Source organism: Ambystoma mexicanum, chromosome 6q (genome assembly GCF_040938575.1).
Source record: "Ambystoma mexicanum isolate Mex_15411 chromosome 6q, UKY_AmexF1_1, whole genome shotgun sequence".
NCBI lineage: Eukaryota > Metazoa > Chordata > Amphibia > Caudata > Ambystomatidae > Ambystoma > Ambystoma mexicanum.
In genome coordinates, this window is record NC_090937.1 from 479,055,725 (window position 1) to 479,071,054 (window position 15,330).

The following is a 15,330-nucleotide window of genomic DNA, read 5'->3' on the forward strand; positions in this document are numbered from 1 at the left end:
TGGCAATTCTTGCCCACCACATCGCTGCTCTCTGTCCCAACTTTCAGTGCTATCCGGATGATACCCAGCTCATTTTCAGGCTACCCTCGGCCTCCTCCTCTCCGTCCCTCATCTCAGACTTTCTCTCTGCTATCCAGGAATGGTGTGCCGCCAATGACCTCTGCCTTAGAGCCAGTAAGACTGAGATTCTACTTATCGGCACACCCACTCCCTCCTTCCCTGCAGCTCTCTGGCCGGCCTCTCTTGGCCCTCTTCCTGCTCCTACCTGCAAGGCAAAAAACCTCAGGGTCATCGTCGACTCTACACTCTCCTTCTCTCCTCACATATCTGACGTGTCTAAGAAGTCACACTACCAGCTGCACCTCCTCAGAGGTATTCTTCCTTTCCTCTCCTTCCCCCAGAGGCTCACTGTCTCCCGAGCCCTGGTTCTCTCGAAGCTGGACTACTGTAACTGCCTCTATCTAAATCTGCCTGCCTCTACACTCCGCCCTCTACAACTTATCCAGAACAGGACTGTGAGACTTATCCTTGGCCTCAAGCCCAGGGACCGCATCTCTCCAGGACTGAAATCTCTACACTGGCTCCCAGTGGCTGCAAGGATTAAGTTCAAAACCCTCTGCATTGTCCACAAAGCCTTCTGAGGCCTGGGGCCTAAATACCTTCAACTCTCTCTTCCTAAATATCTTCCTTCTCGAGCTCTTCACTCATCCGCCTCTAACTCCCTCAGGGTCAGCCGCTTCTCTAAGCAACGAGTTGGGGGTAGATCTCTCTCCGCGGCAGGGGCCTCCCTCTGGAACAGCCTTCCTGCCCCCCTGAAACTTGAGGAGAACCATCTATGGTTCCGGAAGCACCTCAAAACCTTCCTCTTTGCTTTTGCTTTTTCTCTCCCTCTCCCCTGCTAATTCTTGACTGAAACTGCACTGAATCTGCAACTGGGCCACTCTCACCGATCTCGGTCCCTGGCCCAGCCACTCTCCACTTGCACTGCCTCCCTGGCAACTCTTGCACTGCGGGACTGTCTCTGTAACCCTACAGCCCCCTTCCCAGCACTTGTCTGCACTTCCCTTGTACTTGCCACCAGCTGGCCTTTTTATTATTTATTATTATTCTACTTACCCTGTACTGCACTTTTCCCCCCGTGTTTTCCCCTTGCACTTTTCCCTTCCCTCTACCCATGCACTTGCGTGATCTGAATGACACCTGGCCTAGTGGGATCGTTTGTCTGTCCTCCTTTTGTTCCCCCCTTCCTGCCTTGTCGCACCTTGAAGCACTTGTGTATAGGCGCTTTACAAATGCCATATCATATCATATATCATATATCATTACTCCTGTAGCATTGGAGTTTGGAAAAACCACATTTTGCCTACGTTTGGTGCAGTGCTTGTATCCTTTCCTGTTCTATTTCTTGGAGGCTGCAGCTGCAGGTGGTTCTGGAGGCTGCAGCTGCAGGTGGTTCTGTCAGCCCTGTGCTGGGAATTATGAGGGACCCTTGAGTCTCCACCCCTTTTTTCCTGGTAATGTAGGGCTCTATCTGTGTGTCCATTCACTGTACAGATGAGGACTGAGCTTCTTGCTGCCACTCTGGGCATCAAATGCGGAAGGTTTGCATGTTCCCCAGGACAGCCCATGTTTGGAGTTGTAAAACACTTCTCTGGGTTAACCTGGTCTTCCCCATTATGATCCTGATTCCAAATCTGTGTTTAACTAGTCCATAAGCAGGTTTTCCTCTGTTGGCGAAAAAGGGATTATTGCAGATTTATTCTTTTTTTTGTTGGTTTTGTACATGGTTTGGACCATCTGGCACAGGGATGTGTTCTCCCACCTTCTTCTTAGCCAACATGACCAAACTAGGTCTTCTCTATGATCCAACCCCTTCCATTGTCTTAATCCAGTCTTCATGTTGGGTTTGTTCAAGAGGGGAATTATGGAACATGTGGTTTTTTCTTGTGTGTTTATCCCAAAGGGATTGTTTTTTAACCTGTGACATGTTTTTACTGGAGACAGCTACAGCGGATACCACACCCAGTTCGATGTGGCAAAATCTTTGTGGTTCATTCACCACATACCCCACCATTACAATAAGCCCTCCCTTGGGGTTAGAGCCTGGTCTCTTCTGAGTTTTTCTCTACCACTATTTTCAACACTAACTGGCTATATGGTGGGATCCTCCACATGTCAGAATAAAGGTTCTGTGGGTCCCCTCTGTAGATTCTGTGGGCTTATTCAAAAGATTGAGCAAAGAATGGGAAATCCATACCAATTCATAGGTTTACTGGGAGCATATGTTTGAAAGCAATCTTCAGGGGATACCTTGCGTGCCAGTGTTGGATATATACTTCAAGACCTAGGTAAGCTTGCATGTCTCCATGCACACACTGGATAATCTGCGTATTCTTAATTCTTCATTAGTCATGGCATGGCCAGGTCAGCTCGAATGGCACTTTTATGACATCCCAAGTCAATTCGGGCAGGCATTTCTTTCTTAAAAATATGGATAGGAAGATTGTATTTTTCCAGAGTGACTGAAGTGTTAAGGCATAGGCAGGTTGGAATGCTAAGGATGTCCATTTCCACATAGGTGGTGACCACAATTCCACTGAGGGATGCTTGTCCGGAGCCTTCTTCTAGCATTGTTCTCATTAAGCCCGATAGCTCTTTGGAGTTTCTTTGCGCAAACACTTCAAACAGGATATCCATGTTCTCTTCGGGTATCCTCCTATACATTCATTTTGTTTATACTTGATGTGCTTAAACAATGAGAGTTACCGTTTTGGGAAATCCTCAATATTTGTCTTCCATTGGAAGGCCTAGGCCTCTGAAGGTCATTTGAGTCCCTCGTCTGCAAAAAAGCCAGGAATCCATATGGTCCCACAAGATTAGAAGAGAACAGGTCACGCACATCAATTGAACAGATCTGTTGGGCTTCTTGCACCATCATTTCTCCAAGTAAGCCTTTCATTGGTAAATCCTGGATCAAGGGATTTGTCAGTTCTGAATTCAGAGTATCCTCACTGATTTCGTCTCGCTCTCACTCCTCAGCATACTTAGGTATTGAAATGTTTGTCTACTGAACCAACCTTGTCCTGGTGGTATCTTCGAGCTGTTCTGGAGCTGACATTTCTTGGGGTCTTCATGAAAGTTCCACGAGTGGACACTACCAGTGGAACATCTGTATTATGCAAAGTTAATCCATGTGGTTATTGGATACTTGATCTTCTGGGAAATTGCAAGCCGTTGCTCCAAACAATCCCTCTTTGGGTTCTGATTTCTTCATCTTTTATTTGTGGGAATGCAAATTGGTTGTTTCTGGCTTCATTGTGGAGCAAGTTCTTAGTTCTTATCTCTCTGTGGTGATTGAGGTCTTGGCGTGATCTTCAGTGACGTAACACAACATTTAGGGGCCCCCTTGCCAGCCATGCTGAGGGGTCCCCCTCCCCCCTGCTTGGCAACACACAACAGGTTGTGCCACAGATTACCACATTTGTGCAATAATGCATGAACCTGCTGCTGCAGAGGTGCGCCACACACTGCTCTAGGAGAAAGATATAAATATGTGTTTTAAAGCATTATACAGCACCCTGAAAAATGTCCTTAAAAGCCAGAGCATTTGCAATTGTTTTGAAGGTTAACACCAATCCAAAAATACAATACATGCAAGTCACCAACATTGCACAGGAACATTCATGTTTTAGTTAATCTAATGCTTTGATATTAAAAATGCCATGTCACAATGAAAAGATGTCCAACTGGCAGCACAATGTAGACCAGTCTAGACACGTAATAACATATTACAGTAAAACACGGCAGGCCACATTTAAACAGACCTAGACTGGTTGCATGAAAATGACAGTCAAGCAATAACACTTATCATGGTTATTTGATCACAGATGCCCAGAAAAATATACAATGCCACAGTAAAAAACGGCAATACTGGAAGCCCCCAAATGCCAGTTTAGCCAGGTAATTACAGTTAGCAGTACTGCTTTATCAGAGATTCCCAGTTAAAAAAAAGAGCAGCCAAACTAAGAACTGACTAGACTGGCTGCACCAAAATGACTCTCCAGCCACTAATACCACATATCATGACTGCTTAGCCTGGACTTGTATGACCATTGAGGTTTATCGCACAATCCCTACCCCACTCCGCCCTGGCACACATCCCCTCTACATCCAACCCCCTGCCCAAGGCCCAAATTCAGCTCCTCAGCCGGAATAAGGTCCATGTCCCTCTTTCTTGCCCAGTGATTACTTATGAGGCACCTTGCCTCATAGCTATGCACTTGGACGAGGAACAGTGGGACTAAGAGTAATGAAGATTACATGTAACTGAGGCAGGCATCACCTCAATTTCCCTCTACCACATTCCAGTACTTGTGTATGAATCTACACCAAACACATTTCATAACATTCTGTGCTTACCCATCATTGACTTATTGTGCACTATTATTTGTACATTGTCTTTCTAATAAGTGTTCATGTTCTGAAAGATTGAAAGATGTCAATCAGTATCTCTAACGACACCATATTTTTCACATTTCAAATAAACTCAACTAATGTGCCTCATTTGCAACCCTGCATACTAGCCTCAGAATGCAGTTTTTGCCACATACATTTGGGGCAAAATTCCATCTTTTGTATAAATGGAACACTTCTTGATAGTTTACAAAGTTGACACGGGGTCGATCATCAGACCCTATCCCCCCCCCCCCACTCACATTTTCTCAAATGTAGTATACAGTCTCCTCAGCACTCATTTATCGTACACCACACACTTCAGAGTTGTTCCAAAATCCCATCTTGTGTCTGTATCAAAACCCCTACCTGCCAAACAATATTTGTAAAACAAAGACTTCTTACCCCTGATGTTATTACTCCTTCATTACTGCCGTAATCGTGACCATTCGCTGCCTTGTTAAATAGAATTGTATAGTGTTCGATTCACGGTGCTTATGTTACCAACTGCAGGAAATGGCCATTAACAATAATCCCACGTGCCCTGCTGTTCTCACACATCCTTCATTTCCTACAACTGGTGTCCATCTTGTACTAACATCCTTGCTACACCTATAGATTGAGAGCCATTTTAGTTTCAATGAATCAACTTACTTAGATCAAATTTGTGTAGTTTAACAGTCAACTATATTTTGCCACATATCTCCAATCATCACTGCAATTTATAATATATTTCCATAACTCCACCAATTGCCTTTCTGCGTTGGCAGTAATGTTTACGAAACACTTATGTCAAACGAACGTGCACATCTCATTACATGGGGGCCAGATCTATTTTTTGACTGTTGCACACTCAAGAAGCCACTGTCTAAATCACAAACAACTGCACTGTGAACTGTGAATGTTCACTTGGTACCTTAATGCCTATTCCGAATGCCGGCTTTCTTAAACTGGCAGCCAGCTCACCTTGGCAAATTCCACCTCTTTAGAATCCCATCTAAAGGAAACTTTCCTTGGGGAACTAAGATAAAATAAAATTCAAATGATTCCACTGCACCGCTACATTTAAACCTTGGTTCACTGTATCTAAGTGATACATCCATTGCTGCTCTATTTTGCTCAGTAGGGCCTGGTGATCGACCCTGCAGTGACCCTGTAAACTATCAAGAAGAGTCCATTTATATAAAAGATGGTTTTTGCCACACATATATGTGGCACTCTGTGAAACACTATAAAAGAAAAGTGCATTCAGAGCCTAGTATGCAGGGTTGCAAATTAGGCCCTTTGGTTGAGTTTATTTAAAATGTGAAAAAAATGGTGTAGGTAGAGATACTGAATGACACCTTCATACATTTAGAAAATGATCACTTACCTGAAAGACAATGTACAACAGATAGTGAACAAGAAGTCAATGATGGGTAAGCACTCAATTATATGAAATTCAATTGGAGAAGATTTAGAGACTGACTGTACATGTGTGCACACATTGTAAGAAGTGTGGTTTTATGTAGAACAAAACATTTTTGTTAAAACAAATGTGTGTTGTAGATGATGCACACAGTTTTGTGTGATACAAATTGGACACTGAATGAAATAGATCGTCCATGGAAAGTGTGATGAGGTGACATTTGTTGTGGTGCAGTTATTTTTCTACATATTGAATATGTTGAAGTTCATACAGATAGATCGTCATAAGTTGATTTTATGGTTTGTATTGTAGAGTATTGGAACACAGGAACCCACATTTGGGCAATCTAGTAATGATACCCAGCCTGATGAAGGCTGTAAAAACTAGAGCATTGATAACTTGCTCATGAAGCTGAAACACTTCTGTGCCAACATGTTCTTTGAGACAGGATTTTATTATAGTAAAATGATGTGATAGTTAATACTAGACACATTTAAATCTATCTGAAATATCACCCATATCATTTATTTGTTGATACACATCATTTGGCAACTGGGGATTCAGGGAAGTAGCCAGGTACTCCTACCTTTTAATATCTCCACCTGTATCAGCCAGTTAAAATATTCAAATACAAGTGCTTGAAGCCCAATAAATGGCAAATGCCTCCCTCTAAATCTAGGATTTCCTTGGCGATGTGGCTCTGAGGTCACTGCTCACAAAGGCAACTGACAAGGGATTCTCAATGCCAACCATCTGCATATGAACTACTCAGAGACCTCTGAGCCTAGCATGCACAACCACACTCAGTACTATTGTCAATGTCACCATTAATGCCTGCTTTACATTCTCAAAAGCCAATTGCTCCTGGTCTTGTCATGCCCATTCCATGTGAGACGTTGGAGGGGTTCAGTAAATGCGTTGAGTAAATGCGATCAGGTCTAGAAACGAACAGCCACATAGAATTACCACACTAAAAAAAACACTGCATTCGAGTGGGGACATGGTGGGGGCAAAAAAGTGCTTGGTACTTTTTAGGGGCAGGTTGAAAGGCCTGATCCACCAAAGATGTGTTCCGAGAAATCAATTCGTTTTTGTTGAAATGCACATATGCTTCTGTTTCGGGTCATTCTGTGCTCATGAAGGCACTAGAACAAAACTGCCAGCCTCATCAAGAGCTCTTGAATGGATAAGGTTTGTATCGGGTCGTTGCCATTGATGTTGATCTCACCTTGAAGACCTGCCATCACCCCCCTGGCACTGGAAAAGTGTGAATGAAACAACCCTGCTTCCAATGAGACCCCAAAACCCAGTATTATAAAATGAAACAGGTAAATCTGGGAGGAGGCACTTCTGATATATCTGCCCTTTTCATGAAGAATGTCATAGCGCCCTGCAAGCTTGCCACAATGTAATTGATTTTAGGTGTTGATGATGTTCACATTGTATCACTTTTTTGGTAGACTCTTGTCAATGCAAGTCCACGCAGCATCCAGTTGTTTGGGCTTGGCTGCAACCACTATTGGTTAAAGCCCTGGCTTCACACATTCAAACATTGTAATGAAATTCTCTGACTCAAGTTTTGACAGTTTGACCTCCACTTTCTTCCTCAGTTGATAGGGCATGCATATATGGCCTACATTGATGGGTTGAACGTTCAGGTTGCAGTGCAGTTAGATCTGTTGGTCTTATAGATAACCAATGCCCTGAAACAAATCACTGCATTCCTTAATCAGGAAAAAAACTTAAATCCACCTCATATACACAGCCAACAAACATAACCAGGTCCATTGCCCCTGCCGCACCTCAGCCAAGAATAGTGCCCTTTGACTCAGAACTCATGAATAATTGTGCCCCAACATTGCCCAAGTCACCATGGACATCTATGATAAACGCATTCTTCATGGGCAGAGGTGTAGTACCCCCAGATGTTAAAACCGTGACATGTAGCAGGTAACAGCTGACAGCAATGGTCAAGAACTGCAAACTGAGCTGTGGCCATGACATTTACCTGGTTACCAGTCAATTGGTCGAAAACATTTGGTCGACAGGACAACTGGTCGACACCATTTGGTCGAATGCCAAATGGTCGAATTTTTTTTTTACCCTTTTTTTTTTTTTTGGGGGGTCCCCCCCCCAACCCCTTTTTTTTCTTTTTTTTTTTCCCCACACGAAAACCCACAAAACACATATATATAAAAAAAAAAAAAAAAATTCGACCATTTGGCATTCGACCAAATGGTGTCGACCAAATTGCAGTCGACCAGTTTGCTGTCGACCAATTGACTGGACACCCATTTACCTATTTCAATAGAATATTGACCGACAGGATTGCCACATGGCACCACACTTGTCTCTGTCTGCCTGCATGAGTGCTACAAATAGTGGAAATGAAGACGACTTCATTAGAAAGTTGCTCATCCTCCATTGTGTCCACTGAGGCTATTTTAGTTCTGTATGGTCCCTGCATCCTAGCTTTTGAAAGGTTTTAGCATACCTTGGTATAATGACGAGTTTCAAGCATTGTCCACATTTGTTTTTCCACAGGAGGGCCACCTGGCATATGTGATTATTGCAGCTTTCTTTCATTGCTGCAAAGAGCATGCCTAAACGCTCCACTCAAAGGTCAAGTCTGGGACCAAGCAATGATGATGTCCCTTGGACACCGAATTCAGGCCGTAGTGCATTTTGAAACAGAGACTTTTACCATGGTGCACCTGCAGTAATATGTGGGGCTAATGCATCCCTCAAAAATGTGAATGAGACCTTCCATTAATCCTCATCTGACATATTAGGGCCCTACTTGGGAGAACTGCGAGGAGATTAACAATAAAATGTGTACTTCAGGTAGCCCAGAATAAGAGCAAGGCTGCATGATAACCCACAATATGCGACCTATACCCTGATCTCGTTTGCTATGTGATCCTGAACAGTTTGATATGCAATTTTTAACACCACCAGTAGCCAACCCTATCTCAGTAGCATGAGCACAAGGGGTTAGACCACTTGCAGAATCATTGCAATAGAAAGGGGAAACAACACAGCCAGGGGCATCTGCCCTCTTCCACCATCATCAGTGTGGAACAGTGCAGGCCTTGGAGATGGATTGGAGTGAAGTCACCGACAGCCTTGCACCATTTCTGTGAACCTTAGTGCAATTATGGGTGTTGTTATGGGTATTGTGAGAAACCTGAAGGTGTCTAACTCACTAGTCCCTGGTGATCTGTCATCCAGGTGGTCAGGACAAGGCCATCGCATTTGGATCCAGTTCCTGGGGGTGAACCAGTGCAGGAGGATCACCTGGGTGGGGGGTCCTCAGGGAGAGGGAGTGGGACACTGCATGGTGAGACAGGGTATTCCTCTCTTTCCTGTAACACCTTTACCCCATCCTATCAGATAGGATACGTAGGAACTCTACCCCCCCTTTCCTGAACAAACACTTCCACACAGACAGCCCGCTCTGGGAGCAGACAGACTAACACCGGAGACGTATACCTGATGTGTCCCAATACAATGGTCAGGTGAGGTCAGGCAATTACTGACCATCACTCACATATGACTTCCATGAAGCTTCCCCACACGGATAAAAGGTGGAGCATGAAAGCACACTCTGAGTGAGGCAAAGTACACAAGGAAACAGCAGTTTCGAGTCGGCAGCCGAACAAAAGAAAGACGGCAAAACAGGAGGGGATCGCAATGAGGTAAATTCCCTTGACCTTTCTGACAAGGAACCGTTACTTTCAAGAGCCCTCGAGACCAGAAAGCATAAGACTAGGAAACCAGGCTGAAGAATCCTGTATTGTGTGTCAGAGATACCTGGAACCATCCTGCATCAGTAATCAAGGCAGGGAGAAGCAACAGCCACCATTGTACCATCCTTGGCTGCAAGAACAACGCAGCATCAGTGAAATCAACACAGCTGGTGAGTTGGGGAAACCGATACAAGACTACCCTGTTATGAACCAAGGTTGCAAGCAGCCACATTCTATGGCAAGCGTTGGAATGAACATTGTTAAAATGCGTGTGATTAAAGACGCAGGTAAAGTTGAACTGCTGATGAATATTTGAACTTTGAAAAGCAAAATATGATACATTTAACAGAGTGCTCAGGCACCACATGGGTTCTCAATTGAAGGTCTGTATGTACGGTATCCAGCTGAGAAATGGCAGAAGAGAAAGTTAAAGGGTTGTATTAAAAAGAGAACAAAGAATTGTGAATCAAAGTGGTCCTGCGATGGGTCAAGCAATATCCTGTGCACAGTCGAAAGTCTTCGATTTTGATACAGTAAATAAAGATTGCAAAATAAGATAACATTTGTTCCAAGCCCGGCAGAGGGAGACCAATTGAAGGTTTTGTGTTCAAGTGGATCTGAGTCCAGTGGAAGGGGGGCCTGGGATGAACAGTGAATCACCAGAGAATGTGTGCAAATGAGAATCCTTAGGAGAAAGGAACGTTGAATGTTTGTCGCATCAGGCCCTCTGAAATAAGAGACTTGAATGGCAACAAGACTTTAACACAGAAGGTCCTGATACTGAGATTTTGAACTGCATCCTCGTGCTAGAAAAGCAAGAGTATGTGCTAAGCACAAGTGTGCCACCTTGTCCCGTGCTGAAAATGTTGGAAAGGGAAGCTAACGGCTCAACTATCCTGACATATAATTTCTTAAACACTTTTCTTATGTATAACATTGTTTCCTACACCATTTGTATTTAGAAGTAAGGATTGGCAATAGGTTTTTTAGCATAGGCCCTTTTATTTTGACAAGACACCACTAGGACTGGGTTATTATTTGATGGTCGTGGCTTGCTCCCATCTTTAGATTTAGGATTAGATAGTTGTTTTTCAAACCCAATTGAAGTTCAATAAACACCCTTGAACCGTGGCCACTTGTGTCTGTTTTGCTGTTTGATACCACGCCTTTCTTTCAGTATCCAGGTCCCCAGCATTTTCGGCAATTATTTATGACATACTGGGACTAACAGGAGTGCGGCTGGAGTATGTTCACGGTGTCAGGATAGGTTGGATGAAAATTAACTGCAGTCTTTCTTTTATATCTATCTATTGGAAGCAAGGAGGAGCTTGGTGCAGAAATACTTCACTCCTAAGCGCACCGTGGCAGAGTGCAGATGGAGTGTGTTCACAGTGTTCAGCGGTGGTCCGGCGGTCGATGTGTCTGGAAGATGAGGACTGGATTGTTTGAAGTGCTCAGCTGCCTCCTTATTTGCATGTTCCATGCAATTTTTAAAAGAGACCATTGACTTTGCTAATCCTGAAGCCTGTAACGGATAAACGGTCTGTTGTTTCATGAGTTGGACCGCAGGTGAGGGAATATTGTGAAATCTACAAACTGTCTGCTGATTATCTCACATACAAGGTAAGAGGGGGATTTTTACAATCCTCTGTATTGTGACAAGTGAGAAATTGAAGTGCTACCAAAATGCCAGGTAAATTACCACCCAGGACAAATACTTATAATATAAGGAAAAATGCCCCATACTTGAAAAACCAGCATCCAAGGAGTGCACGGGATCAAGCTAAGTGGGATAGGTGAGGTAAATCAAAAGTACAAGCTACAAGCTCCCTTGGAAGTAAAATAACTAAAGACAGAGGGGCTGGAACTATCTCCAACTATTGTTCTCTGGCTCTCCCTGTGGTTAGACATAGAGTAAATTCCATTTCCCAGAACGTGCCCTCCTACAGTGGAGATTAATTTGAACCACACGGATCCACTGTTTTTGGTCATAGATAATAATAATTCACCTTTGGCCTTATATTATACACTAAAGGATTCTTTGATGCCTGAAATGTTGCCTGTAATTGAAATGCCGGAAGCTGCCAGTAACAATGCAGCTAACTTGGAACTCTGTGAAGTCTGGTGCCCACGGGTATTGTTCATAATGTTAATCATGACACCAAATCCAATCAGAGACTCTCAGCATCGCCCAATCCATCTCCATTGGACAAAGACACAGAGACTCTGAATTCTGGGAATGACGCTCCCCGATTACAAAATGAGATGCAAGCACAACTATCAGTTATACAATTTGCGATGAAGGCACTTTTAAAAATGTGTGAGAAAATATTACATGAGGGGTCTGACCTAGTTATGCACAAAAATAATAATCTGGATGATGATAAGCTGTTGGATGACCTTTTTACTGCTGCTGCATTGCAACATATATCCAGTACATCACAACAGATGAAAGCATCACTAATTAGGATCCTAGCCACAAAGTTGCGGATGCATTCAGACTGAATGTATTGAAGCTGCAGAATTGACTTTTGACACCTCTAAAGTTTATTTTTAACACGCAAACAGCGCTGGTTGAACGGGCGCCAAAAACGGTTGATGTCAAATCGTCAATGATCATTGGAAGCACCACATAATTTACTGACTGAAAATGAGTTACAGGATGATGATGGTCTGAAACAGAGAAATATCAAGGCTAAAAGACACCGCAAGAAGGCTGCCAAGTCTTAAGGCATCCTCACAAGCTGGCTTCTAAATGTTGTTCGGCAACAAGATGCAGTAGCCCAGCCCTTAGCTAATATTTGTCCTCAGAAGGCTTCAATTTGTATGGATACAAACATTTCAATGTCCCAATGTAAGCCAGCATTAACCTTACCTCCATGTGAGCCTTTATTGGATCTTCCTATGGACTAACAGTATTATATTTCATGTATAGCTCTTGGAGCAGCATCCCTACATGACCCATTGGTGTTTACCATCAAGAGAAAAATGCATGGACAATGAATATAAATCTGCATATACACATAACTGACTTTCTTCTGCTGACATGTACTATCTTACCATTGAAGATATAGAATACTAAGGACTTTGAGTTTTTCAAACAATTAAGAACATTGTATATCAATTTCTCACGGTCCATTGCCATACCAGGGAAACAGCTGATATGGGGAGATTCTACAAAGATGGTTATGATAAACTGGGACATGAACTTGACGCAGCAGAGGAGCAGGTGTTCACTAAAGACAACACAGTACAAGATATGCAATCGCTAAGGGAAACTCTGAAATCCACTTGCAAGAATTTAGGGAATTCTAATAACATCACTTCCCTACAAGGAAACATTTTAAGTATTTTAAACTGGTTAATACAGAATAATTATTGTGTACCACCCACTGAAAATTGATTATGGTCTATTAGCTCATGGAACACGCGAAGGTTTACTCACATATTGGATGCTAAAGTGTCTTTGAAATTATTATCTGCAAAAGACCTTTTCCTCTTGTAGGAATGTTGGCTACTCGCTGGATTAAATATATACGGTTGCACATTTTTCAGATACTGGCCAATGAAGGGACCAGGGGGCCTCATTATTGGGGTAAATAATCAGCTGAAGTCTGAGATAATTATGCTCAGAGTAGAAAATCCATCCATTTTGGCTGTTAGAGTTAGTCAATTTAATTCCAGCGTGGGGATTAATGTTATGCATATCTATGACCCCCCCCCAGGTTCTACTAATACTAAGGACATCATTGAAGCAGTAACCTAATTGATTTGTAATATCAGAAGTGGTGCAGAACAAGACTTGATATTCATAGGTGGTGATTGTAATGCTCACTGTCAATGCCTTAATGAAATTCAGGACTCTGACTATGTATTTAGTAAGTCTGTTATGATATCCAATGCCATGACTTTGAAAGGAAAAACATGGGTTGACTCACTATTTGACTGAAAATGTTATTTGCTTGTGAGCGTGTGGCTGGTGACATTCCAGGTAAAATCACTTGGAAGAGCGGGGATAAAGTCGCTACATTAGACTATTTTCTGTGATCCTCTGGCTCTACCTTGTGCTAGGAAGCTGGATGTCAAAGATACTATGTACAGCGATCACGCCATCCTCACGATATACATTCAGAATCCTCGAATACAGGTGGGAGATCTCGGGGTAAATACTGGTGGTAACAAATGACATTGGACAGAGAGAAGTATAGAGAATGCTTTTGTATTTTCGGTTTCAAATTTTGACAGGTTTCTGACCCAAGTCCTCAATTTCACAGCGGATGGTATCGAGTCTCTGATATCGTAGTGTATGTCTTCTTTGGCCATACAGAAAGGGTATTATGATCTTCTGGATAAGCCGAAAGGGAAACATCACTATGACAAAACAAAACAAAATGCTTAAAGATTATTCTGAAAGGAGCTGCATCCCCTTAAGAAACAAGAGGGTAAAATACCAGATGCAGTGAATGCATCTTGCTTAGCTAAGAACAGATATTGGTACTGGGTGAAAGAATGGCTGCGCCCTGGCAGAAATGCCTAGTGGCAACATCTTATTGCAGTAGCCAGCACTAGAGACACACATCAACTGTGAAGGTTGTTGGGAAATTTCAACACTAATCCGACCAACCAAGTGATATGTGGTATTGGAGAAGCAGAGTGGGCACGATATATAAAACACACCTTTAAAGCACCCAATTCTCACATGGGAAAACCAGAAATAGTTGGTAACAGGTTTACTATTTCCATTGAGAGGGGAGAGATTGATTGCAAAATCAGTTCTCTTAAAGAATCAAGAGTACCTGGCCCAAATGATCTCCCAAATGTTGTGGTGAAAAATGCACTAGAAATTTGGGCTAACCTATTGTTCACTCTGTTTTACAAAGTGTGCGAAGAGGGGTTAATATAAATGGCATGGTGCTGATCTATATTAGTTCCAATATATATGTGAGGCCAGAGAATTTTAGACATCTTACTATGCCAGATACTATGGGAAGAATCTTTGCTTCCCTGCTCCTTGATAGGCTTGAACAATGGGTTCACTCTTCTAACATACTGGGAAAGTTCCTAATGGGCTTTAGATCAGGTTCGGGCAAAGCTCATTGCTTATAGCTACTTGACACGTTAATGAAGTTGGCTAAGTCTAAGGGACAACCTTGTTTACACCTAGCTGTGATATATTTTAAGGCTGCCTTTGATGTGGTTAATAGAAGTAAGTTGTGGGCTAAAATAGAGAGCCTTGGTTGCCCGAGTGACCGGTTATTAGCTAATTGTGGTTTGCATGAAAATACCAAAGTGCAGGTTAGACTTGACCGCAGGGGGCCGTGTTCATGCCTATTGAAACAGGACAGGGTGTGAAATAGTGGTTTAGGCTGCCCCCCCTGGTGTTTAATATATAAATTGAAGATCTCCCACTTTACTTGCTGCAAATTAACACTTGTCCACCAACTTTAGCTGGAGAAATAGCAGTGTGTGTTTCTTATGCAGACAATTTGGTCTTATGTGATCACACTTTATCCAGCTGAAAAAGATCATTGTTAGAATTGTAAAGATTTGCTAATAACCACGATCTCATTATTAATTACGAGAAGACTAAAATAAAGCATTTTTCACATAAGCGAGTCTCTGTCCCAAGTATGGTTATTGATGGCAATAACACTGAACATGTAACCTATTTTAAATATTTGGGTTTGGAGATTAATGCATTGGTAGACTATAAGATCTTAA